Source organism: Thermobia domestica, chromosome 5, assembly GCF_964235325.1.
Source record: "Thermobia domestica chromosome 5, izTheDome1.hap1.1, whole genome shotgun sequence".
NCBI lineage: Eukaryota > Metazoa > Arthropoda > Insecta > Zygentoma > Lepismatidae > Thermobia > Thermobia domestica.
In genome coordinates this window covers 196530249-196555109 of record NC_137458.1, presented here as the reverse complement: position 1 = coordinate 196555109, position 24861 = coordinate 196530249, and the positions used below count along the sequence as shown (strand labels likewise).

General features: G+C 37.4%; 1 protein-coding gene across 8 annotated transcripts in view; it reads left to right on the top strand.

Annotated features, from left to right (window-relative positions):
* ABCB7 (ATP binding cassette subfamily B member 7) overlaps positions 1-24861 on the top strand; it is a 786091-nt gene that overhangs the window by 381771 nt on the left and 379459 nt on the right. The gene's annotated exons all lie outside the window — the stretch shown is intronic.

Genomic DNA, 24861 nt, shown 5'->3' with positions numbered 1-24861 from the left:
ATTTAATGTATCCCAGGAATCATGCTTTCAGAGGATTTTTCAAACAAGGGAGGGAAAGGTACTGCGAAATTGACTTAGCATTCAGTAAAAGGATTTAAATGAAGAAATGAAACTGTACTTTTTTTTTTTTTTTTTTTTTTTTTTTTTAACGTAGTGGTTGTATTGTTTGCTAGATATATTTAGTTGCCTGTAATCAATATTTCGTACACTAACACGTAAAACTCATTTTCTATACTTGAGGCAAGAAAGCCGAGTTTCTCATCGAAGTCTGGTTTCTCAAATTAGTAAGTTTATTTATTTATTTTTATGGATATTTCTGGGCATTACTGCCATCTATGGCCTTAAACGCATCACGCATGTAGGATGCTTTCCCTTGGTGAGCACACAAGAAGGAAGGAAGGAAGTGGCCTCGGACCTTATGTTAGGTATCATCCCGTCATCTGCGTGGTATTAATGAGAAAAACCCAGAAAATATCTTACTCAGGAGGGCTAGCCTGAAAGAACTCTTAAATCTTTCCGACCGAATGTCTTCATCGTGAATCAAACTCGACGTGAATTAGTACAGCGACTGTCTGTGAAATGAAAACAAGCAGAAAATATTTTGACAGCGATCCGAATCCCGAATGTTTTATTATAGCACAGAATGGTGACAGTGCTTTGTCCTGAGTCGTTTCAGTAAGATAAACCTTTTGGCTTCCAATACTTATAGTCTCATAAAAGACATATAATGATCGTTTTCTTCTTCCTCACTATCATTTTCTGTTTATCTGTGTGTGAAACGCACACAGAACTAAAGAAACAAGACATTGTCTTACATCTGTATAGGGGACTTCGTACTACCAAAAATTCCCTGTGGTGTTTGCAGCTAAACATTTGACAACATTAAATAGGCTTATCCTTTCTTGAAAAGAACAGGATTTTAGGTCTTCGTAAACTTAAAAATAAAACAAGCTTTTGTCTAAATTCATTAATTGTTTAAATGCTTCGATCATCAGCGCAAATGTTGGGTATTAGGTGTAGCCCAGAATGATCATTTTTTTTTTTTTTTCATTTGTTTTAGATTGATTTTTCAGATTTTTCCCAGGGGCAAATTTCAATACACTGGGACTGAAAAGTAGTATTACAAAAATGCTATGAATCAGCATTGATCACGATAGGATATATGGTTCCAGGGAGGAATTTCTTGTCTCCGAGGGAAATTCCCCCGGGTCGCTCTCTGAAAACATCACTGTTTATAAAGCATAAAACCTAAAGCAGTTGTGAACGAAAAAATTCCTAACTTTTTTTTTTTTTTTCAGTTGAAACCAATTATTATTATAGTAATGAAACAAAACTGCCAGAGCAACAAATATTAATAACAGTTGTGTAAGTACCAACCTCCGACCGAATTGCTTCGCATTCAGATGAAACTTGCAAGATAACGCTGTCTCTTCTCAAACTTATCAGCCAAATTGCGATTTGCAACAGCAACCAGTTTGTCTGAGAAATTTGTATACCATCCAGTGATTATATATATATATATTTTTTTTTAAATTCTTTTATTCAGAAGAATATAGCTGAATTTAAATGAAGTTCTAATAAGAAGGGCCTGGCTATCTCACTTTAAACTCTACCCCCCTCCCCTTTTCCAATTTCGACAGTGCTCATATTTCTGTTAAGTAAAATCTCTTAAGTACTTTTTACATTATCATATATTCGATTATGCAGTTTGTGCAGTTGCAATTACGGCATTAGGAGTTGTCCACATATTATGTAACGCGGCAAGGGGTGAAGGGTGTTCTGGCTTGCGGTATGAAGAGTGATAAGGGGGGAGGAGGGGGATTGCATCTTCGTTACGTAACGCATATTTTTTTGCTGTAACTTTTATTCTCAGATTTATATGCAATCTTTCAAACAAATAATTTTGTTCACTTGTTTTCTTTTTTTATAAATAAACTAGCAGAATACCCGTTCTTCACGCACGGAAAATATGTTCACTTTGGACATAAAGGATACCAAAATTATTACTAATTAACTTAAGAACCCCAAAAACAACGAATTCGACACTAATGTCGCTCATATTCAATTATTTTTACATGTCACGATCCCCCCTTAGAGGTACTAATGAGGGCTGAATTTGACTTTAAACTACATTTGAAGTGGCTCTGTTCATCTCAACGACCCCGAAAAGTATGGATTTTACACTAATAACGGTCATTCGATCATTTTTATGTATAGCCCCCCTCTCCCAACTGTGGAGCGGAATTTGGATTTAAACATCATCTCAAGTGTCACTGCTTATCTCAGCGACCCCGAAAACAATGGATCGACACTAATATCGGTCATTTTCCATATTTTTTTTTTATATCTCTCTCCCCTTCCTCCCCAAGTTGCACCTTGAAATGATAAAAACCATCCCAGATCCGATCCTCATCAATGTTGAAAATTTGATCGAGAGTTACAATCATAATTACTTTCATTTTTATATATATGGATAAATAAATACAGAAGGCTGTTTAATCCTTATGGTAGTAATTTGCAGTCTCCACCAGAAGCGCTAATTTCGCGTCAGCAACGTGACGCACGCAGTACGGAATAGCCAGACACTTGTGTACAAGCCGTGCAGGGGAGAGACGTGTGTGAGCAAACTGCCGCCGAAAATCGACCCTTTTTGGGAGGGCTACATCGTAGCACTTTCTGATATAGGCTACAGCTATAGCCGAATAAGAACACAGTCCAAGAAGAAAGGTTTCACAGTGTCTGATAAGGGAATTAATGCAGCCATCCATCGCAATGCAAACCCAGAGCAAACCATTGCCGTGCGTGGTCAAAAGGGACGAAAGAAGCAACCGGCTCCACAACGCAGTCAAAACGTCATTGCCAAGGTCCGCCGGTTTGTGACTCAGGAGAATCCACCCACCCAACGTGACATAAATCGAGGCGTGTTGGACGGTCAACTGCAAATGTACACCGAATCATACGCGACAATTTGGGACTCAGAAGTGCACACAAGCGGCGGGCCCATGTTCTGAAGCGAACGCACATCGCAGAACGGCGGGTGGCATGCAAAAGGCTGTATGAAGGTTACCTGGCAGGTGACAAATGGCGTTATGTGATCACCTTAGATGAAGCATGGGTCTATTTGACAGGATCCCAACAGATGCGTGCAATTTACTACAGCCGCAGTGATGGAACCGATCATGCAAAGTGGGTTTGCTCCTGCAAGGAGAGTTTTCCAAAGGGATTTATGGTAGTGACTGGTTTCTGTGCAAATGAAAGCTTCCGATACACCGGGTGTCATCAAATGTCAAGGTGAATGCAGCGTATTATATCGAGCATATACTGGAACCCATCTATCGCCAACATGCCCCGGCTTTGTATGGCAATGACACTGACAGAGTGTTCGTCCACCAGGACAAGGCAGCAGCCATACTGCCAAACGAACGGTGGCCTACATGACACGTATGGAATAGGAGACAGGTGTAAAGGCTATCCCATTTAGAGACATCCCCGTCAAGTCATCAGAGGCACTTGGTGGACTTCTGTGCTTTAGGCCTCCTCAAACGGAACATCAATAAGCGTCGTCCGACCACACTTGGTGGCCTTTAGAAAGTGTGTAAGGAGGAGTGGACGAAATTGGATCAGGCAGTTCTCAATAGAGGTCTCCTTCAGTGGAAACTACGATGTCGTGCAATTGTTCACCAACGGGGCTCTCACACCGAACATGATCGCTGGTGGAAACGGGGTTTTATGCCTGAGGGCACGGGTCTATACTTCACTACCATAAGGCTGAAACAGCCTTCTGTATCTCTATTGTTTTGGAAAATTGCGAACTACAGCCTATATAAATTGAATCATACAGAAGTGATTCGAAGACGCACTAGAGACTAGCATGACTGGTGACGAACCCTGCGTGTATTACAATACAACTCCGTTTTCTGGCTATCGCAGCATTAGATTTACGGCACATATCTTTGTGAAGTTAGTTGTTAGTGATCGTAACCACCGCTTGAAAATGCTCTGGCGTTCCCACTCGTATTTCTACTTCTTAGAATATTATTTATAATTTTTAACTTGAATCATTACCCACTCCTTTCTTCTAAGGAATTTCGCATGTGAAACAAAAGAAACTCTTTTTCGTGAAATAATATTTTCCGCGACGGAATGATCCACGATTTACAGACCAAAATGAGATATTAAAAATCCAGTTCGTCCGATATTCATCTCGTACTATATATATATATATATATATATATATATATATATATATATATATATATATATATATATATATATATATATATATATATATATATATATATATATATTTATTTTGGATATGAATATTTATGAAGAAATCGAGTTTATTCGCATTCTAGCACTGATTTAGGACAAAAAATTTGAAAAGGGGTAAACTGAAGTCCAAAGTCGAAAAAAGATGCCCGAAAGCTTGTTCACAAACGAGATGCCCCTGCTTCTTCACGTGTGCAGCCACTTCGAATCTGTAGTCGACGAGGAAGATAACTTTGCATCAACGACACTGGCGAACTTCAAATGCACAGAGCACCCTGGATCTCTGAAGAAGGAAGTCGATGTCAGTTCTTTAAATCCTGTTTCGCCTGCATCTTTCGGCACTACTTCCTCCTTGCCATCATCGATGACCTAAAAGGATGGGTGCAATCTCCTGGGGAAAAAGACAGTATGCAGATTTGAAAAATTAGGACTGCTTAATCAGGGGTATAGCCAGCAGGTTTATGTAGGGGGGCCCGTCGTTTTTGAGGTGGGACCAGCTACAAAGCCAAAAGAAATTATGTTGCAGCTAGTGTTTTTGAGGCCTGAAAAAAACGGCAAATTTTTGTTTCCTTCCGGGAAACTATAAAACAATGGTTTCTAGCTTATTATTATTATTATTATTATTATTATTATTATTATTATTATTATTATTATTATTATTATTATTATTAGTGCTTTTTGTCCATAAATTATATTCCAGGTAGTTTTTATTATGTTTAACCAATAATTACTGTCCCGGACCAAACGTTATACCTTTGTGAATAACTATTTTAGTTTAAGCCCTTGTACACAGAACCTATCTACATAAGGCTGATTTTCTATGAAATTTCACTTATTTTCTTTAAGATTTCCTGACAAAAATAATTTATTATTATTTGTGACTAAAAAGAACATAATTATTTTATTAACATCCATGTCTCATTTCCTGTTCTAGGGGCCGTCCACATATTACGTAACGCTATTTTTGACCAATTTTTACCCCCTCCCTCCTGCTTGTCACACTTCGTAACGCAAGGCCGAACCCCTCCCCTTTGTTACGTAACACTTTTTGATCTTTGGTTTTTCATTATTTTGATTATTTTAGGGGTTATTACAATAAAAAAACTTTTTAATGGTAGAACTTTTTATTACAAAATGCTTATATTATTGTGAATATATTTGTAGCGTTTTTCGCCAACAAATCAAAGTATTAGAAAATGGTAGACTCGTAATAATCTTATATCCTCATAAGGTTGTTTAATTAACCAATCCTAATTTTTCAAAACTACTGTCGTTTCCCCAAGGAGATCGCACCCATCATTTTAGGTCGCTGGTTATTAGCAAGGAGAAAGTACTGCGGAAGATGTAGTTAAAACAGGATTTAAAGAAATAACATCGACCTCTTCTTCCGAGATCCAGGATGCTTCGTGGATTTGAAGTTTGCCAGTGTTAACGATGCAGAGTTCTGTCCCTCGTCGACCACAGATTCGAAGTGGCTGCACACGTGAAGAAACAGGGACATCTACTATTTTAATTTACTATTTTTATATAAAGTATTAAATAATAAAATTGACTGTCCAGAGCTACTCACGAAAATATATCTGAGCGTTCCAACAGGCAGAACAAGACCAGGGAATACTGGTATATTTTTCTGTGAAAGGGCACGAACAAATATTCTCAGTAAATCTCCGCTGTGGAGAATGTGTGACTCCTACAATGAATTAAGTCATAAAACTGATGTATTAGATATATTCAGTATGTCAGAATATGTATTTAGAAACAAACTAGAAGTGCATTGATTAATTGTACGGGTAAAAGTATATATGTATATGTATGTATTATACGACACTATAATTAGGCATTAAGCCTGTTGTGTTGTTTTCTAAATAAATAAATCTCGTTTGTAAACAAGCTTTCGAGCATTTTCTTTGGACTTCGGACTTCAGTTTATCACTTTACAAATTCTTTTTTTCCTAAATCAGTGCGAGAATGCGAATAAATTCGATTTCTTCAGAAATATCCAAATCCAAAAATAATAATAAAAAAGTAGTACGACATTAATATCCGACGAATTAGGTTTTTAATATCTTTAGGTCTGCAAATCGTGCATTGTTCCGTCGCGGAAAATATTTCACAAAAAAAAAAAAAAAAAGTTTCTTCTGTTTCGCATGCGAAACTTCTTCGAAGAAAAGAGTGGGTAATGATTCGAATCAGTAGTTCAAATAACATTCTCAGAATTAGCGATACAAGTGGGAATGCGAAGGAATTTTAAAGCGGTGGTTACGATCACTAACAACTAACTCCAGAAAAGCGTGTGACGTAAATACAATGCTGCGATAGCCGCAAAACGGAGTTTTATTGTATTGTAATACACACAGGGTTCTTCACCAGTCATGCTGGTGTCTAGTGCGTCTTCGAATAACTTCTTTATGATTCAATTTATGTAGGCTATAGTTCGCAACTTTCCGAAATAATGTAATTATTTATCTATCTATATATCTATATATACAGGGTGAACGGTAACTATGTGGACGAACTTGGACGGGTGATAGTACATCTTGAAAAAGCAAAAAAGTCCTAGTGAACATGGGGGAAATTCCGTACTGTTTAGGAATGACAGTGTGTTGAAAGCGTGGGAACGTGAACTTCAGAGGCCAACACCTTAAAAACAATACATCATGGAGAGTGCGGATAAAAACGTCACTTGGAAAGTCATACCTACTCTATTGAAAAATGCAAACACTTTAAGAAATAATCGAAAAAAACCGTCCCAAAAAAGGGACAATGGCTGATAATGGGTTAACACTGCCGTTTTCAGTTCATCAGGTTCTTCAAATCGTTGAGATGAAAGTCACATTTTTAGGTACAGAAAGAGCTGATAGTCACTTGGTAATGGTGAAGCGACGATTTTCTTTAACTTTTTCATTCACTCGCTGCACCAAGTCGTCAGTCTGAATCACTGGCGGATTAAACCAAACGTCTTAGGGGAGAGCTCTTTGTTGTGGAGTGAAATATGTTCCCATAAATTACCCCCCCCCCCCCAAATAAAGAAAGGTAAAGCTGATTCAGGAAAAGAGGGTAAAAGATATAATTGCTACGGAATTTTCACCACAATGCCCCATCCCCCAAAACGATATTCTGTCTACAGGCCTGGTCGTGGCTATGCTTTACTAAATATTTTGCTAGAAAAATATCAGGTTAAACATTTCTTAGAACGCTCATAATGTTTTTGTATTTTAGTAAAATGAATTAGACAAAAGGACAAAAGAACTTACGACAAGTTACAACGCAAAACGTGCTTTTTGGTGAATACTACCCAAGTTGTGTCTGTCGATATAATATTGTCGCGATCTACGACAATGTTCCTGTGACATTTAAAAGTGCTAGTCCTTCTACTTTTTCCATTCCATCATTTCATTCATTGCTCATCAGCACAGTCTTCTTTAGCCTAGCCCGCATAACCATGGGACGTAAAACTCAAAAATTTCATTTTCATTTTTTCCATTCAGCCGCTTTTCGCCAAAACGAGATCGCAACCACGTTTTCAGTCGGTGCAATGTGGATTAAGATCGTTCTGCACTAGCCGTATCGTATGCACAGCAGTTTTCGAATAGTCACGCGAAGATCTTCGTCACTGGCGGCCAAGGCTTCCAACGCAGTCCGTGATAGAGTTTCACCTTTCTCTTTAATTCTCTTCCATTTAGAAGTACAGATTGCAAATTCAGAACTAAGGAGAGAAAACAGCATTTTTTCTTCAGTTCCGATAGTTTTGTAAAGTCCGATAGTTTTAGAACGCGGTGGTGTTGCTCAGAGTTTTGTCAGTTGCACGTGTTGGCAATATAATGTTGAGTCCGTATACGTTTAAAACTTCCGGCGCAAGACGCATTCTGAGGTCTTCTACGACCGACTCTATCAACGGAATGTAGACAGTTCTTCAGTAGTAAGATGTCGTGTCATCTGCCCTGAAGTGAGTACGATGTGTTTGTCTTTGGGTGAGACGAGGAGTTCGAATCTGCACGTCGACACTGGCAGCCATTCTGGATATTGCTTCGAAAATTGCCTTGAATTCTTCTTTGCTGTTTGAACGCTTATTGTTTAATGCTGCGATAGTGTCCTGAATGACATCTGACGCTGCGTTCATGTCTAAATCTGTCTTCTGCAAAAGTCGATGAAGGAGAGAGTTATCGCGAGAACATCCTGAAGACAAGTAATAGTTACGATAAACTCGCTGTGGTGCATGGCAGAAGAAAGTGCCCGTGTTTTGGCTGTATCTAACTTGGATCACTTGGAACACACTGTAGAACCTCACTAATTTTCTTGAAATTTCAAGTGAAATTGTAACACCATGTAGTTCCGTTCAACCCATCTCGTTTCACAAAATGTCTCCAATTGGCCACCAAGCGTAAGCTTAAGGACAGAATTACGTTTTGACGATGCGGTGGAAAACACAATGATCTCTTTCATTGTTCCCAGATATTTCCTCACGCACTATAATGACGATGACCTGAAGATGGACAAGTTGAGGCTGTGATTGCAATATGAACAGTACAGCGCGTTTGAAGCCTCCTTCTGGATCTCCTGCACTGCCCCGCTACTTTGAAAGGTCATGACGGCGCAACCATCTGTACCAGTACCAACGCAGTTTTTCGGGTCGAGTGAGAAGTCTCGTAGCAAAGATAGAGCATTTTTTTCCAATTTTCCCTCCAGTCAGCGAGAGTTCGGGCGGTTCTGTGTCTTCAGATTCCGAGCTCGAACCAATGTCCTCACGTTTCAGCTCTGCTGATCGAGGATCAATGAAACTGAAGCAGCCTTATCTTATTTCACCCATGTGTTCGTACCTTAGAATCAAAGACAGCTGAGATGCGAAACGTCCGTAGTTTCATCAAACATAATAGAATAAAACTGACCCTCCTGCACTCGATTGACAATATTATAGACGTGATTTCTCATCCACAACCCACAATGAGGGCATTTTGTGTGGTTTTATTGGCAAAAATTGCCCTTTTCGATGCTTTCTTCCAGTGATTCTTTAAGATATCGTTACCACAAGTCATTCTAAATTTGCCCAATTCTCGAAAATTGCCCTCTTTGAACTTAGTTTCTACACCGTCACCATCTGAGGTCCAATTATCCGCACAAGCATCTTCCCTGTGGCCTTGAAAGCAATGCCTTGCCTTCCAAGGAATATCTCGACTGATTTCACTGGTTCCCAGTAGTTTTTCAGAAATGTTTTTCCGACCTCAACAGCGTTAATGTACTATTACGCCTTGTTGTGAGTTTCTAAAATACCGTAGAAAGTAGCGAATTTCTTCAAAGGTTTAGTCAAAAGAGTTTGGAGAGGCATGTTTATTCGATAGCCCCCAACCAAACCCGTTGCAAAAAATGAGCAATATTAAAAAAAAAAAAAAAAAAAAGCAAGCAAGAAAGAAAGAAAGAAAAAGACCCCTCTTATGGGAAAGAACTAGCCATGGATAGTTTTCCTGATGTTATGGCCTCAAGTAAAATCGTCCTTCTTCCTGAAATTTATCTGATATTATGACTCGAGTTATCGTTAGCGTAAACGCGGCATGCTGGACAGACACAATTTTTAAATAGAATTTAAAGAATTAACCCTCTTTTGAAATAACGCAAGAATGATCCCAAACTTTCGTTCGTGTGGCGGTAAGCTACAAGCAACAGTGTGTGTAATTTTAATAATTTGGAGGGCTCTTGGGGGGGGGGGGCGATCGCCCCCCCTTTAATCCGCCCATGGTCTGAATGCTTGGTCTTCCACTCTTCGTCGTGGATATTTGTACTGTCTTCTTTGAATGCACGACATCATTGCCGTACCTTTCCTTCACTCATCACACTGTCGCCGTACACTGCACACAATTCTCTATGAATTTCAGCAGCACTTTGTCATTTGGCATGAAGAAATCTAATCACAGAGAGGATCTCGCACGTGGCGGGTTTCTGTATGCGCGAAGCCATTTTAACACGCTCCAGCACACACGAAAACAAACAGATGACTGGCGAAACTATGGTTGTTTGATATGCAATGGACCAAGTGAAGTTACTGCGCAAGCGTGATCCGACCACTATTGCCAGTCGGTTTTAATAAAATATCGGCCCTATCTTTTCAAATGCGCTTCGTATAAAAGCTTTACTACAAAAATACCTACACAGACCATAATTCGAAGAACTCCGAAATACAAAGTAACAAAATAGCATACAAGATTCAGTCTACAGAGCAATTGTCATTTCAAGAATCGACATACACTATTCCGAGAATCCAGTAAGACGAGAAATGTTTACGATACTTTTCGATATGTTTACGATACTTCGTCTCGTCTCAATTCTCATCTCCAAAGCGACTCCATCTATTTGTTTTTGTTTTAGGAACGAGTTGAGAACTTCTTTTTCCCGTGGGCAACAGTAAACAAAACCGCAATATTCTTGGCAAATGTCACTTTTCTGCAAGTAATGGTATGACCTGAGCGATAATAAGCTCCCAACTTTTAATCTTCTACGAGATTATTATTATTCCTAAAGATTTGATAGTTCGAGTATTGAAACATCTAAGTATTGAAATATCTAAAGATAACAAAACGTATGTCATTGCTGATCAATCACCAGCAAAAATTCTAAAGTAAAAACAATACTTGCTCGCCCTGGATCCAATCCGAGTACCTTCAGATTACGGCGGAGCGTCTTGACGACTGAACCACGACTACTACGCGATGAGTGGTTCGTCTTTAGTGTTTATATTAGTGCCTTTACTTACGAAGTTATACATTATTTTTCTTCGTTTCAAAACGTCTTTCGTATTTCTTTTATGATGATATAAGTTAATAATCTTTGGCATAGCTTATATTAATAACTTTAATTGTTCTTAAACCTATGGTTCACAATTTAGTTTTCTCTTCACACCAAACTAGAGATGGGAAATTTAATTCTCATACTCGCATTTGGTTTGAAAGCAGTCACCATTACCTGGTCAAGAACTTATGTCCGCCACGATACAAGTATGACGTTTAAAAAAGGGCGATGCAGCATTTACGTCAACTAGATGATAAGTTTTTTGCGAATATTCACTAGTCCATAATTGGAATTAAACATGCCTCTTCAGTAAGTGTTATACATAAAGTACTTATTTTGAAGTGCAATTCAAACGAATATTCGAGTTTTAATCCGACTAGAAATTGATACTTTACACTATAATATTATTTCATGTAATTCTGTATGCTTTTACATATTGTAATTCTCTTTGTTATGATTTTGCCATTTCAAAAAGTAGATCGAAAAATAAATGTAATGTTCTATTTCTTAAAAAAAAAAAAAAAAAAAGAAAAGAAAAAGAAAAGAAACTTTCAAACAACGATAATTTCAGGGGGTGTCTTGAGGGAGAATTTAAGACCCTGTCGATTTGAGAAATTTTCCCTTTTGGGACCATATCTTCGATCATGCTTAAAGTATTTTTGTAGTTTTTCCTCCTACATATATTTACAATCACCCGGGGAGAATCTTCTGAAATCATCACTGCTTACAAATAGTTCATTACAAATCAGAAGGTAAATAATGGAATATTGGAATATTAAACATATTTAATGTTTTGTTTTCAGCTATGGATTTTACATTTGCAATTCATGTAATGTTCCGTTCTAATCGAATTTCAAAGAAAAGTAGTTGCCAAAGAATTATTCAAAAAAATGTTTTTAGTCTAGGAACTAGGAACACACTTTGAAAAAGAAAAAACAGACTTCCTTCGGAGTTTGAACACAAACTTCTGATTGATAGACTATTGACTCAAACCGTTTGATCATTTCCTATGCCTTCACAGAGACACTTTTGATTTTTTGTAAAGCGGTTTTCTGCTCCTCACTCGATTTGGTTGATTTCGGTACGACTATAAGTTTGCGCTGAATATTTGGGCGTTACAGATCTTGCAATGTGTAAAAGTATTTTCCGAATAAATCACATTCGATTTTACGTCATAATAACACGTGACACTGCTAGAACTTGCTTAAATCAAGTAGTAGATTTACTCCTATACAATTGGCCAGTTTGAAGCCCAAGTACTGAGGATTGTTGGAAATACTCAACAAGCATACAGTATGTACCATATTATATGAATTGTATTAATTTTTACGAGTTATCTTGGAATGTTTTTCTAAACTCAGATTTTAAAGTTTGAGCCACAGTCATTCGCTTATTCTTTGGTGGTTTTATACCCAGGAGTGGAAATAATTGGCAAAATAATAATAATAATAATAATAATAATAATAATAATAATAATAATAATAATAATAATAATAATAATAATATAATACTACTACTGATAATAATAATATAAATAAAATAAATAAATTTTTAAAATAAATGAAAATCAAATATAATATTACATTGAAGGATTGCCTCACATTTTCCAAGTCGTAGGGGTAGGTTTAATGGACTTTCATTCCTAAATTATTTAAACCACGTGAGGTAAGGATTGATAGCCGCAATAAGCATATGCACCATAGGTCTTAGCTTTTATGTAACATAATTTAAGTTGGTTGGATAAGAGTTTAACGTCTAGTTCAGCATCAAGGGTATATCAGACGTGAACCTACAGCTGAATATGGTATCAGAACCAGGGAGCTTCGCCTTCGATGTAAGGAAGTTTACTTGTGACCCTTGGTCGGTGTAAAAATTTCAATCTTTACACCATAACGTTCGCTCTTCCTAACGAAATAGTGCGGAGGTTAAGTGGGCAATTTTATAAGAATTGTGCACTTCTGGAAAAAAGGGTGAAACTTTCAAAAATACTAGTTTACACCCAGCAGAAAAAATCTAGAGGTAGGGCCCAAAGTTTTTTTGGCCGCCATATTGCAAAATGGCCGCCATCTTGAAAAATAGGGCTATTTTCAGAATATCAATTTTAAGTAGCTACTGCTTCAACACTATTCATCCGAATTTCATGGTTGATACGTTATTCTCTTCAGAATAAAACAGGCTTTCAAATGCAATGGCACATGTCCGTATAGCATACAAGGAAAGGGAAATTTGGAGGAAATCGGAATTTTTCTTTAAAAATGTCGTTTTTGGAAGTTTGAGCCCCCCTACAGCCACCTCAGGTGAGACTACGCGACCCAGTGTACCCTGAAAAAATACAAAGGGGTTATGGTATCTCTTTGCGAAATAACATTGGAACATCGTACATAATGACCTAAGAAAAAATTATTCCCTAATCCTGTTTGAAAGTAGGAAATTTACTCTAAGAGAGAAAATTGCGATCTAAAATTTCTGGATAAATTAATATTCCAACGAATTTCATGGCTAACACTTAATTTTCTTTAGAATGATACAATTTATCAATTGCAATACTGTTCATGCTCCTGTGAGCTATGAAGAAGGGAAATTTGGAGAAAATCGGGAAATATATGAGAAAACTTTTTTTTTTTAACGTTTCTTGCTCCTAGAATGATCCCGGGTGAAAGCACGTTTCCTTAATGTACCCTGAAAAATATATTGGAGTATTAGTAATGTTTCTACCAATTGCCATACCAATATCGTACATAGTAACGTTGTAAAAATAATTTCCTAATCTTGTTTTCCAGAACAAATTATCACTTTTTAGCAGTACTTCATAAGAGTTAATTCTGACGTTAAGTAGAGAAAAACACTTAACTCATTGTGGATTACTGCCTATATACTGTCTACCTGCTATGATTGGACATATGTCAGTAGTTGCAGATGCCGTAAAATATCCCAATGAAAAACAAACACCCGGTATTACTTGTCATGTTCTCCTGTATGCAATTCAAAACGTATTCTGTGGACATGTCCTGACGAGTTTCGGGGCCCTACATCTGGAGAAAGCTATCATGAGTGTACTCGAAGTTCTTTCAGATGGCAGTGGATGAGTTGAATGCATCATTGAGGCTGGGTTAACATCTTCGGGTAGAGCTCAGTCTTAAATCAAAGTGCATCATATTTCAAGGGTAAGGTATGCACATCAGGTGACGTTATGTGCCCTGTTTATCTTGTCAAAACAATATATTAATAGTCATGAAGAAAAACATTGTACTTTTGAGCCTCTTCCGTTTAAGTAATGGTGTAAAGACAATTGTGAAAGAATTCCAAGTTTCGCATATGGGAGTACTGTGATGGAACTAGAGAATTAGCCCCTGAAATTTTTGACATCATTCTGAAGCTCCAACTTTGAGCCCTATATGAACTCTCTGACAAGATGGGCTCCATGGCTCTTTTCATTTAACCACCAAAACATGCCAGATGGCTTCCAATGCATTGGCGTGACATGGAAAATGTGACAAAGATACACCCGAGAATTCATGAGGAATTTTTAGCCGGAAAGTTTACTGGCAACATTAGTGGGAGATTTTCTGCAATGACATTGGACCAGGCGCATGAACAGTGCAATGCTTACATTAAGGGGAATGGAGGTGCAGTGGGATTAACAGAAAACCCAGACGTTTTGAGCCGATGGATGGTAGCTGGTCCTCAAGTAACAAGATTGATTTGAAGAAGAGTTTCACACCCTAACACATCCTCAAAGGAACACCGTGAATGCTAATCAAAAACCTACATTATTGAAGATTTAGGCCAGTAAGTACGCCAGAAATTTTTACTTGGAGGCTGGAGAGTGTTCAAAATAAAAGGGGGGAGTGCTCTCAGAATAGTGATATAATTTTTAAACAAACTCAAACAAGAAAACAGTATATTTTGTTGCGCAACTATTGCAATGCTACAACTACTACTACTGTTCAATAAAGTAAGTTCACACATTTGGGCATTTATTATTATTATTAAACTAAGTAATGCAGTGAAACCTCTCAAAACGGACATCGGTGGAACCGATTATTTGTCCGTAAATGAGAGGTGTCCCTAAAAGGAAGGGTTCTCTCTCATAACACCACACCACACATATTTATGGCATGGAAGAATAAGAAAGTTTGTCCTTTTATGAAGATGTCCACTATTGAAAGATGCCCGTTAAGAGAAGTTTCACTGTAGGAATTATCCTCCACTATTTTACCCAGTAATTACATGTGAATTGATTACATACGAATTATTGTAATTATTTTGCAAAATTCTGCTATTATTTCAATTTATTCACCCCCCAGCAAGTTTTAGTGGGTGATTTTTTCCAAAATATTAATTGGGAAAAATTCCCTCGTCCCATGCTGAAATGAGGTTCGGTTAGTAATTAATACTGTACGTAGTTCCAATTTCATTATTTTAATATTCTAACCCTGTTGTTAACGTTAATTGTTGTAATATTATTTGACCTCGTAATCTCCGTTCCTGCCCCTTCCTGGCTACGTTTTTCGCTCTGAATATCTTTCATAAGAAAATTATTCATTGATTCAGTTGTTTTCCAGAAATTCAGTTTTTCAATTTACAAATATTTTGTATCTTTCTGTTTTGTCTTCTTTAATATACCCTAATTTTAATAATCCCAGGGCTCATAGTCGTCTGGTCTCTTGTAAATAGTTGAAAAGTGACCAAAAATGGCCAAAAACACACGAAAAAGTGACCAAAATCTCATCATGGCCCTTTTTTTCTTTCTCAATTTCTCTATAACCTCTCTCTCTGTTTGTTGTTTTGTTTCTTCTTTACTTCTTTTTGAGCTTCCTCCTTTCTTAGGTTTTCAAAGTATGCTTTGTAGTTACGGTAAGCAGACTTAGCAGATGTAAAAAGCTTCTGAGTAAGTGGAACCAGTTCTGGCCTATTTCCGAATTTCTTCATCCCAGACATTATATTTAACTTCTCATTAAGAGTTCTCAAAAACGTGAAATATTCAAATTCATCACCTACTCTTAAGAAGAACATACAAGAAGCATAACACAAGACGAACATGATGAACCACACAGACACACATACACAACGTTCAACGGAGCGTTAACTATTACGCGAGAAAACTAAAAGATTATTATGATGGAAGAAAGAATAGACACAGAAGGGTTCTCAACCCCACCTTGAGAGCTTAAGCATCCACCAACCGTCCATTGTGCTTTAGAAAGAATACAAGCTGAAGTGAGAATAAAGCTGAAGTGAGAATAAAGCTGGCAGCAAGTACTGAAGCTTTCAGAAAAGTAATGAGTAACAAGTTTCTGCCTTTTTCCATTTGTTTTTATATTTTTCTTAGAAAACTGCCAATACAAAACATAAATCACACGAAAAAGTCAGTTGACCTCTCAAAAAAGTAACTTTTGGTGACAAATATGAAAAAAAAAGTAACTTTTAGTGACCAACTTCAAAAAAGTAAATTTTAGTTGAAAAAAGTGACTCGCTATGAGCCCTGTTCCACTCAATGAATTTACGTGAATAAAAATATACTTTACAAAACATTAAGTTAGCGCCAAGTGCGTTCCTGCATAACACTAAACTCAGTCTAAAATATATATAATTCTTAATTCGACCGATTTCTTCATTTATAAACACGTTTTGACTACACCCTTCTAACGTCCGTCCGTTGATACACCACTTGCAGAGCAGGCTCGAAACCAGCTTTGGGGGGCCATGAATATGTTAGGAAGGGCCAAGTCATTAAAAATTCTCTTACAAATATCTAAATTGTCCATTTTGTATTGAGGTCTGGGGGGACATGAAAAATTTAGGGAGGGCCAGGTCCTCCCTAGCCCCCTCTCGTTGCGAGCTGTTGCAGAGTAGCCCTTACCAACTGAATCTGGTATAAGCTTATTACTATATTGTCACATTTTTCCTTATTGAGGAGGAGGTAGGTGACTGACTCCTCAAGACCTTGCCAATTTCAGTCATCTGCATCTATCCATCAATCTCTTTTCTCGGAAACGACCGCGGAGCCCAAAAGGGTAGATATCAGCGGTCTGTTTTGTCAATTGTTTCGATCGAAACACCGCCCGAAACATTGAGGTCATGTGGTTCTCGAAGCCATACATGAGAACGAGGTCGCTTCGTACTATTTTGAAGTGAAATAAAATAAATAAGAATATTGCCTTCTTTCCTAAATGCTAAACCTTTTTTAACTTGATGTAATAAATAAGATATGTGATAGTGATTAATACAATTGGATTTGCGGGAGCATTCCTTTTCCATCCAGGGGTGTGTGTAAAGAAATTTGAAAGGGTGTTAGGGGGGTGTTGGGGGGTGTAGATTACTCCCTGATTTAGGCAATCTATCTGAAGATAGCAGCCAAGACTTGCGAAATGTGTCATTGTTTCTCAAAGTGGAATTGCCAATTTAAGAGAACTAAGAGACCTTCGAACACATCAGTTTAAAGAATTTGTGAACAACAGACTTGAACAACAGGTAGTATGTATCAATTGAGAAACAGATCCAACGCAATCAAGTGAAGTTGTTCAAAACAAAAACTCCAACCAAGAGCAAATCCCAGTTGCTGATCAGAAGAGCAAGAAACGATGCCTGCCTCCTTTCAAAATTATATATCGGGTGTCAGCAACGAGGTTCTGATCTTGACGGATTTTTTAGCCATGAAATCCAGCCATTTTCATCATCTGTCTGAGACTGTGTTCGTCTTCGAAAATCTAAGAAATCTGAAATCTGATCTTCAGTGTTTCAGAAATGTTTGTGACTATCCCAGCGACAAACCTTCAGCATCATGTGCCACACTGGATGGCACACCCTTAGTCCACATAATACCTCCTGGAGATGCCAAGACTTTTGATGTGTACTCAAAGATTTGCCAGCATAGTTCACGAATGGGACAGTATAAACAGAACTGACATTTTCCGGAATGACTACAAACCTGACAGTTTGAAAGCTGAGACCACGAAGTTTTAAAGGTACTGGCATAAGACGAAAAATTTGTAGTAATACGCCTATGCCTAGAACTTGAAAGAACGTTTTGTTCAATAGTGAAAACAAGAAGGAACTCGTCGATCTACTTGCAACTAAACTCGTATCTCGAGTCGGGAAAGAAGCCTTGACTACGAAAGGGGAAGCAATATTATGCAATACACCATTATGCACCCATGAAGATCATTAGCCATGCAGTCAAGAGGAAGCGGATACAAGAATTTTGCTTTATGCTAAGGAGGTGTGTCAAGCTAGACACAAATCTATCATCATTCGGGCAGTGGACTCTGATGTTGTAGTGGGGGGCGCGGTGGCTCAGTGGTAGAGCGTTCACCTCTGGTGCTTAGGGTCCCTGGTTCGATCCCAACTCGCGCCGTGTGAGCTTTGTGGTGGGCAAAGCTCATGGATTTTCTAGGGGTTCTTCTGTTTCCTCCCACTTTCTTCATTCCACCATTTCATTCATTTCCTATCATCACCATCTACTTTAGCCTAATCGGCATAACCATGGGACGTAAAACTTAAAGATTTCATTTCATTTCATTTTCTGATGTTGTTGTGCTTTCTTTGTCAAAATTTAATCAACTACAAGCAGACTTCTTATGGACTGCATTTGGCACTGGAAAGAATTCAGAGTACATCCCAATTCATCTACTATTTACTAAGCTTGGAGTCAAAAAAGCTACTTCCTTTCGTTTTTCCATGCATTGTCTGGTTGCAACACAACTTCCTCGTTTACTGGCTATGGAAAAACGCTTGGGAAACACACAGAAATCTCCCGAAGATCACACAGACATTCCAGATTTTGTCCGAGCAACCTGCAGAAATTGAGATGTTTATGGATGAAGTTGACAAATTTGTTTGTTTTGATGTATGATAAGTCATCATGTCAAAGCACAATTAATGAGTGTAGAAAATAACTTTACAAACAAAGGACGTTCAATGGAAAGAATACCACCAACAAATCAGCTTTATTTTAACATGTCTTGAAAAATGCTTATCAAGCTGGCCATTGTTGGAGACAGTGTTTGGTTGAAAAATACCTACCTTATCTGATCCAGGCCTTTGGGGTTGGCACAGAAATTAAACTGGAAGCTTTGAGCCAACGTGGACAACTCTTCCTAAAGGAGCTCGGGTATGTAGGGAATTATTCAGCTGTTCTTGCAAAAAGTGCAAAATTTTTCGTTGTATGTACAAAATGCAGTGTACAATGCTCATAATTACAGTGTACAATGCTTTGCAAGTGTACTGACTGTGAAAATGAAAGTGAACGATTCGAGCTTCCTACTTTTGTCGACAGTAGTGATGATGATTTTGACGACGTTGAGACTGACATTTAATGTGGTTTGTTACAAAATATCAGTTTTACCTAAAAGCTTTTTAATCTCTAATATCTCTTCTCGTTTTCTTTCTAACGTGTCAGATAGGAGCAAAGGTGTTGTTGTGTTAAAGTAAAAAAAAGAATGATGAAGTACAATAATGTAAAATTAAATTAAACACAAACAAATGAAAGTTATAAATAATTTCTCATTATATCTCCAGGTTTCAAAATCAAGGGTGTCAAAAGAACCACTCTAATGTACAATTGAATAATTAAGAGGAGTTGGAAATTACTTTTTACAACGTTACTATGTATGATATCAGAACGGTATTTGGCAGAAACATTACGAATACTCCAGTGTATTTTTCAGGATACATTAAGGAAACGTGCTTTCACCCGGGATCATCTCAGGAGCAAGAAACCTTTTTAAAAAGGGTTTTCACATATATTTCCCGATTTCAACCAAATTTCCCTTTTTCAATACCTCACAGGAGCATGGGCAGTATTGTAATTGATAAATTGTATCATTTTAAAGAAAATTATGTATTAGCCATGAAATTCGTTGGAATATTAATTTATCCAGAAATTTTAGATCGCAATTTTCCCTCTTAGTGTAAATTTCCTACTTTCATACAGGATTAGGGAATAATTTTTTCTCAGGTCATTATGTACAATATCCCAATGTTATTTGGCAAAGAGATACCATAACCCCGTTGTATTATTTCAGGGTACATTGGGTCGCGTAGTCTCACCTGGGGTGGCTGTAGGGGGGCTCAAACTTCCAAAAACGACATTTTTAAAGAAAAATTCCCGATTTCCTCCAATTTTCCCTTTCCTTGTATGTTATACGGACATGTGCCATGTTGCATTTGAAAGCCTGTTTTATTCTGAAGAGAATGACATATCAACCATGAAATTCGGATGAATAGTGTTGAAGCAGTAACTACTTAAAATGGATGTTCTAAAAAATAGCCCTATTTTTCAAGATGGCGGCTATTTTCCAATATGGTGGCCCAAAACTTTGGGCCCTACCTCTAGATTTCTTCTGCCGGGTGTAAACAAGTATTCCTGAAAGTTTCACCTTTTTTCCCAGAAGTGCACAATTTTTATGTTAACGTCCCTATTAAAAGTAACTCATTAGGTACAAATAAATTCATAAGAGAGAGAGAGAGATTAATAAATAAAATTTAAATTAAATTGCCATACATATGCTACGTCAACTAATACTCTTTCTGATCATTTCATGAACAGTAATTAAAACACATGATTAATGTTTTTTTAATGTTGCTACCAATAGATTTTTTTTAGAAACTTGAAGCACGAAGCAAGTCAATTCACAATTCGAACATGCACAAGTTCCATTAGTGAATTTTCAAGTGGAAAGTTCTAAGTACTTCCAGAGAGAGGGAATGCTGTTCAAATGGAACCGATCACTCTCAGCAGGTTATAACCACTGGGCGGGGTTCTTAGCGGTTTCCTTTCCTTACTAAACCATGCACACCTACAGGGTTTTGCACTATTGTGATTGGCAACCGTACATGTCTCGAGTGAGAACATATATTCTGGTGATAAACACCTATTTGCGGCAGATTAAGAAAGAAGTGTTTCGCTATGCTCACATTCCGATTTCCCAGACAAGATAGGCTTCAATGAATTTGTGAACCATGGATTTATACAGAACAATAGAATAGAAAAACAAAACGTACTTCATCCCTTTTACCTTCCTATAGAGATTTACTAAAGGAATTCACAAGAAATGTATCATCCTTTTGATAAAAATGTACGAAAAAGACAAAGAAGTGTCTGCCTTTTTACTTAATGTATTTTCAAATCTTTAAGACAAAGGAGGTCTTCTGCATGCACCTGGTTTATTTTAGTTTACTCCCGTCTAAAATTAATTCTGAGTTTCCTCATGGTTATCTGATTAATATAAGGCCTATTAAAGCGGAAGACCCGGTTTCGATTTCTAGTAAGCCAGTAGCGTAACCAGAGGTGGCGGACCCGGCTCAAGGGCACCCTTTAGTACAGTGATATCAAATATGATTTTGATTATTTTCAGTATTTTATATAGATAAATACATATATAATATGTATCACCAAGAAAAACTTGTTTGATTTGGTATAATTTGGCCATTGCACGGATATGGCATGGCTGCTAAAGAAAACTCGGACCTACTAATTATAGTGGAATCCGAATTTATCTAAAATTCTAATTATAGTGGAATCCGAAAAATATTTTAAATGTCTTTAGACAGAACGGGTTTTCCCGTTCTGCCTAATCTTTCGAGACGAGGAATTCTGTCCAGGAAGGGATGTTTTCAAGAGAATTTTTCTTTAGTAATTGTAACAGATTCTGTAAGAAGAATAACTATTTAAGTTTTATCATAAATTTTAGATGTTATTCTACTTGTTCTTCTCGCAAAAATGACTAGATGCAGTTCTGTTATTAATAGCGTTATTCACATCTATATCAGTAAAAATGAATGTAATTTTTTAAAAAAATTACCTGTATAGAAATGGAAAATTGATTGACTCAGTTGAAAAAAAAAAAAACCGTTTGACATTATAGCTGAAACGAAGATAAAACAAACTTACTTCGGTCTAATATCAAGTCGTTTCACAACGATTTTTTTTTTTTCAGTTCTCTAGAGTAGTTCACCTCCAACATGCTAAGGCTCGCAGTCATGGGCGGGTTTAGGATTTTAATTTTGGTTAAGTCCGCTCCCTCGCGTATGGATACATATGCACATTCGATTGATCAATGACAATAGGAAATTGCTTTTACAGTAGTGGTTGATGCTGTTTATTAAATAATCATTTACCATTAATATAAAAAGTGGAAAATATATTTACTCTTTATTGTATCTTTTAGTGTTTATATATTTTCAGTTTTATATATTTCATATATTTTTGGGTAGGCCCATGCTTACCCGGCCTACCCGCTAAAATCGCCACTGCTCGCAGTACGTAAAAGGTGTCACCAGTTCTAATTGAATATTTAAAAAAAAAAAACATGGGCACTATTTCTTTATTATATTTTTACGGGTACATTGGAAGTGTTGAAATTAAAAAAGAAACTAAAGCATCACATCCTAAGCATTATACATTCCAACACCACACTGTTGTATATAGAGGCTGTATATGTCTCAGGCGTTTGTTTCATGGCCAAATGATAATGGAAAAGGAAAGATAACATTTCTCCAATCTAAGATGAATCTTTTTTTTTGGGGGGGGAGTGTTTTGTCCAATGAACACCATATATAACTGACATAATTAATTGTGTATGTAATGTATTTGCTTATTACATACTGCATGCAAGAAGAAAGAAGACACTGGTCATACATGAATTAGAAACACCAACCGGAAGCAGGCTCAAATCTTGCAAACGGTGCGACATATTGAGAAAAATAATCGGAAAACGTATCCCCTTTATGATACCCCTTGGCTTTTTTTTTTTAATGAATACGTCTTTCACATGTGTCTGTAAAGGGATATGTACAGATGTTGTAAGGAATGAGAAGGACATTTATGCTCATATGCGAATGATGCGCTGTGTACACAGAGAAAAATCCGTTCTCCGGACAGCGGTATATTGTACAAATATACTGTATCCTCTTGCTTAGTATAGAAATCAGTACGGATCATACGTTATCCGTATGCTACATAGGCACTGCCCTTAGATGTTACATCATACCGTTGTAGGATGTCTGACATCTAACAGTTTTCCTTATATCACATGCATATACTTATGTTACCTTCGTCAGCTATATGCTATATACGTCCATTTGTATGTGAGATCCTGACCGCTTACATTGTTTCATACGGAAAGTACGTATAGATGAAACACTTATACAGAAAGTATTATAAAACATGCGTTTTCAGTTATACGTCTGTTGTACGTTAAGTCCAAAAACTACAGGAATTACGCATGTAACCTATCTTTTTAAGTACGCCACTTACAATTTTTTTTCTCAGTGTAGAGAGCGCAGGTTCAGCTAGTTTTCTATAAAGTCTAGCGATGCGTTCGAGACGAGTCGAGACAGACTTTTTCTGACAAAATTCGAGTCGAGACACAGCTCTTCCAATAGAAAAATATACATTTTTCGAGTCGAGACATCGCTTCTATAGCGCATTTTCGAGACGAGACAGCCTTAAAACTTGTCTCGTGCGCATCCCTAATAAAGTCCTACAGGATTTTAGGCAAGAGACCTGCACGGGCCGACTCTGTTGTTTCTTTGAGCCGGGCCGGGCTTGGGCGGGCCGACACTGATTTCTCTTCAGGTCGGGCCGGGCTGGGGCCGATTAATTGCAATTCTTTAATAATTATTGACTTTCGTTAAACGATAATTGGAATAAAGCCAAACGTTCAAGAAGTGTGCCCGTGAAAAATGTCTCAATCAATGCAATAACTATTTACAGTTTGTGTTGCTTAGAGGCTCTACTTTCACTATAGACGATTGCAGGCATTGCGCGGTAAATTAAGCTCTCACCTTCACCTTCACTGAACCCAAAATATGACAAGAAGGGGTGGGAAAGTTTTGCCTGTCGCTAAACAATATTGTCATCTTCACTTTATGCTAAAAATCAATTGTTATATATATATATATATATATATATATATATATATATATATATATATAATATTATTTATAGGAAATGAAGTCTGTTCTCTCGATGACACGCAAAGTTCTAGGAGGCAATGGTACCATTCGGGAGGCAAGCGTCAGGTTGTGAACCAGATTTAAGAAAATGTTTCTGAGGGTTAGGTCAAGTTTAATACTAAATTTTAAGAAAGATTGGGGCTCGAGCTATTTTTTTTTAAAAATTATCGGGCCGGGGTCGGGCCAAAAACTTTTAAAATTTATCGGGCTTGGGCCGAAAATCTCTAAAACTTTTCGGGCCCGGGCTGGGCTGGGTCTAGGTACATTCGGGCTGGATTGGGCTCGGGTCGATAAAGTCGGCCCGTGTAGGTCTCTACTTTAGGCAAAGCGAGAATGAATCTTTTAAATATTACATCCCCTAGTTCCGAAAAAATTAGGGGGTGTCCGAAAATTTTATGAGGGTGCTGGGGGACATTATAAAACAAAACTTAGTCGCTTTTGATAACTCAAACCGGAGCTGAGGTGGAACAAAAATACGTGCCATATATGGCACAGCATGCTGATGCGTATTACGTATGTCAACGAATAATCTGATAGCCATAAGTAGATAGAATTGAATGTTATGTCTCTGAAATGAAACAGAATTGTAATTTGCTTGATAATAACGAAATAGGAACAAGCGAATTCCATTTCACAGTATGAATCTAAATTAGACTTTTACTCTATGCAAATTCAATAATAAAACGATCGGTTCCATTAGAGTAGTGGTTCCCAACCTGGGGGCTTGAAGAGCAAGCAAGGGGACACAAAATTCTAACAAAACTAATCTACATTCGAAATTAGAAGTAAGTTCATTACGATCCCGATGGGAGGTCATGTGGTTCGGATCCCACGTTAAGCTGTAGGTCCACG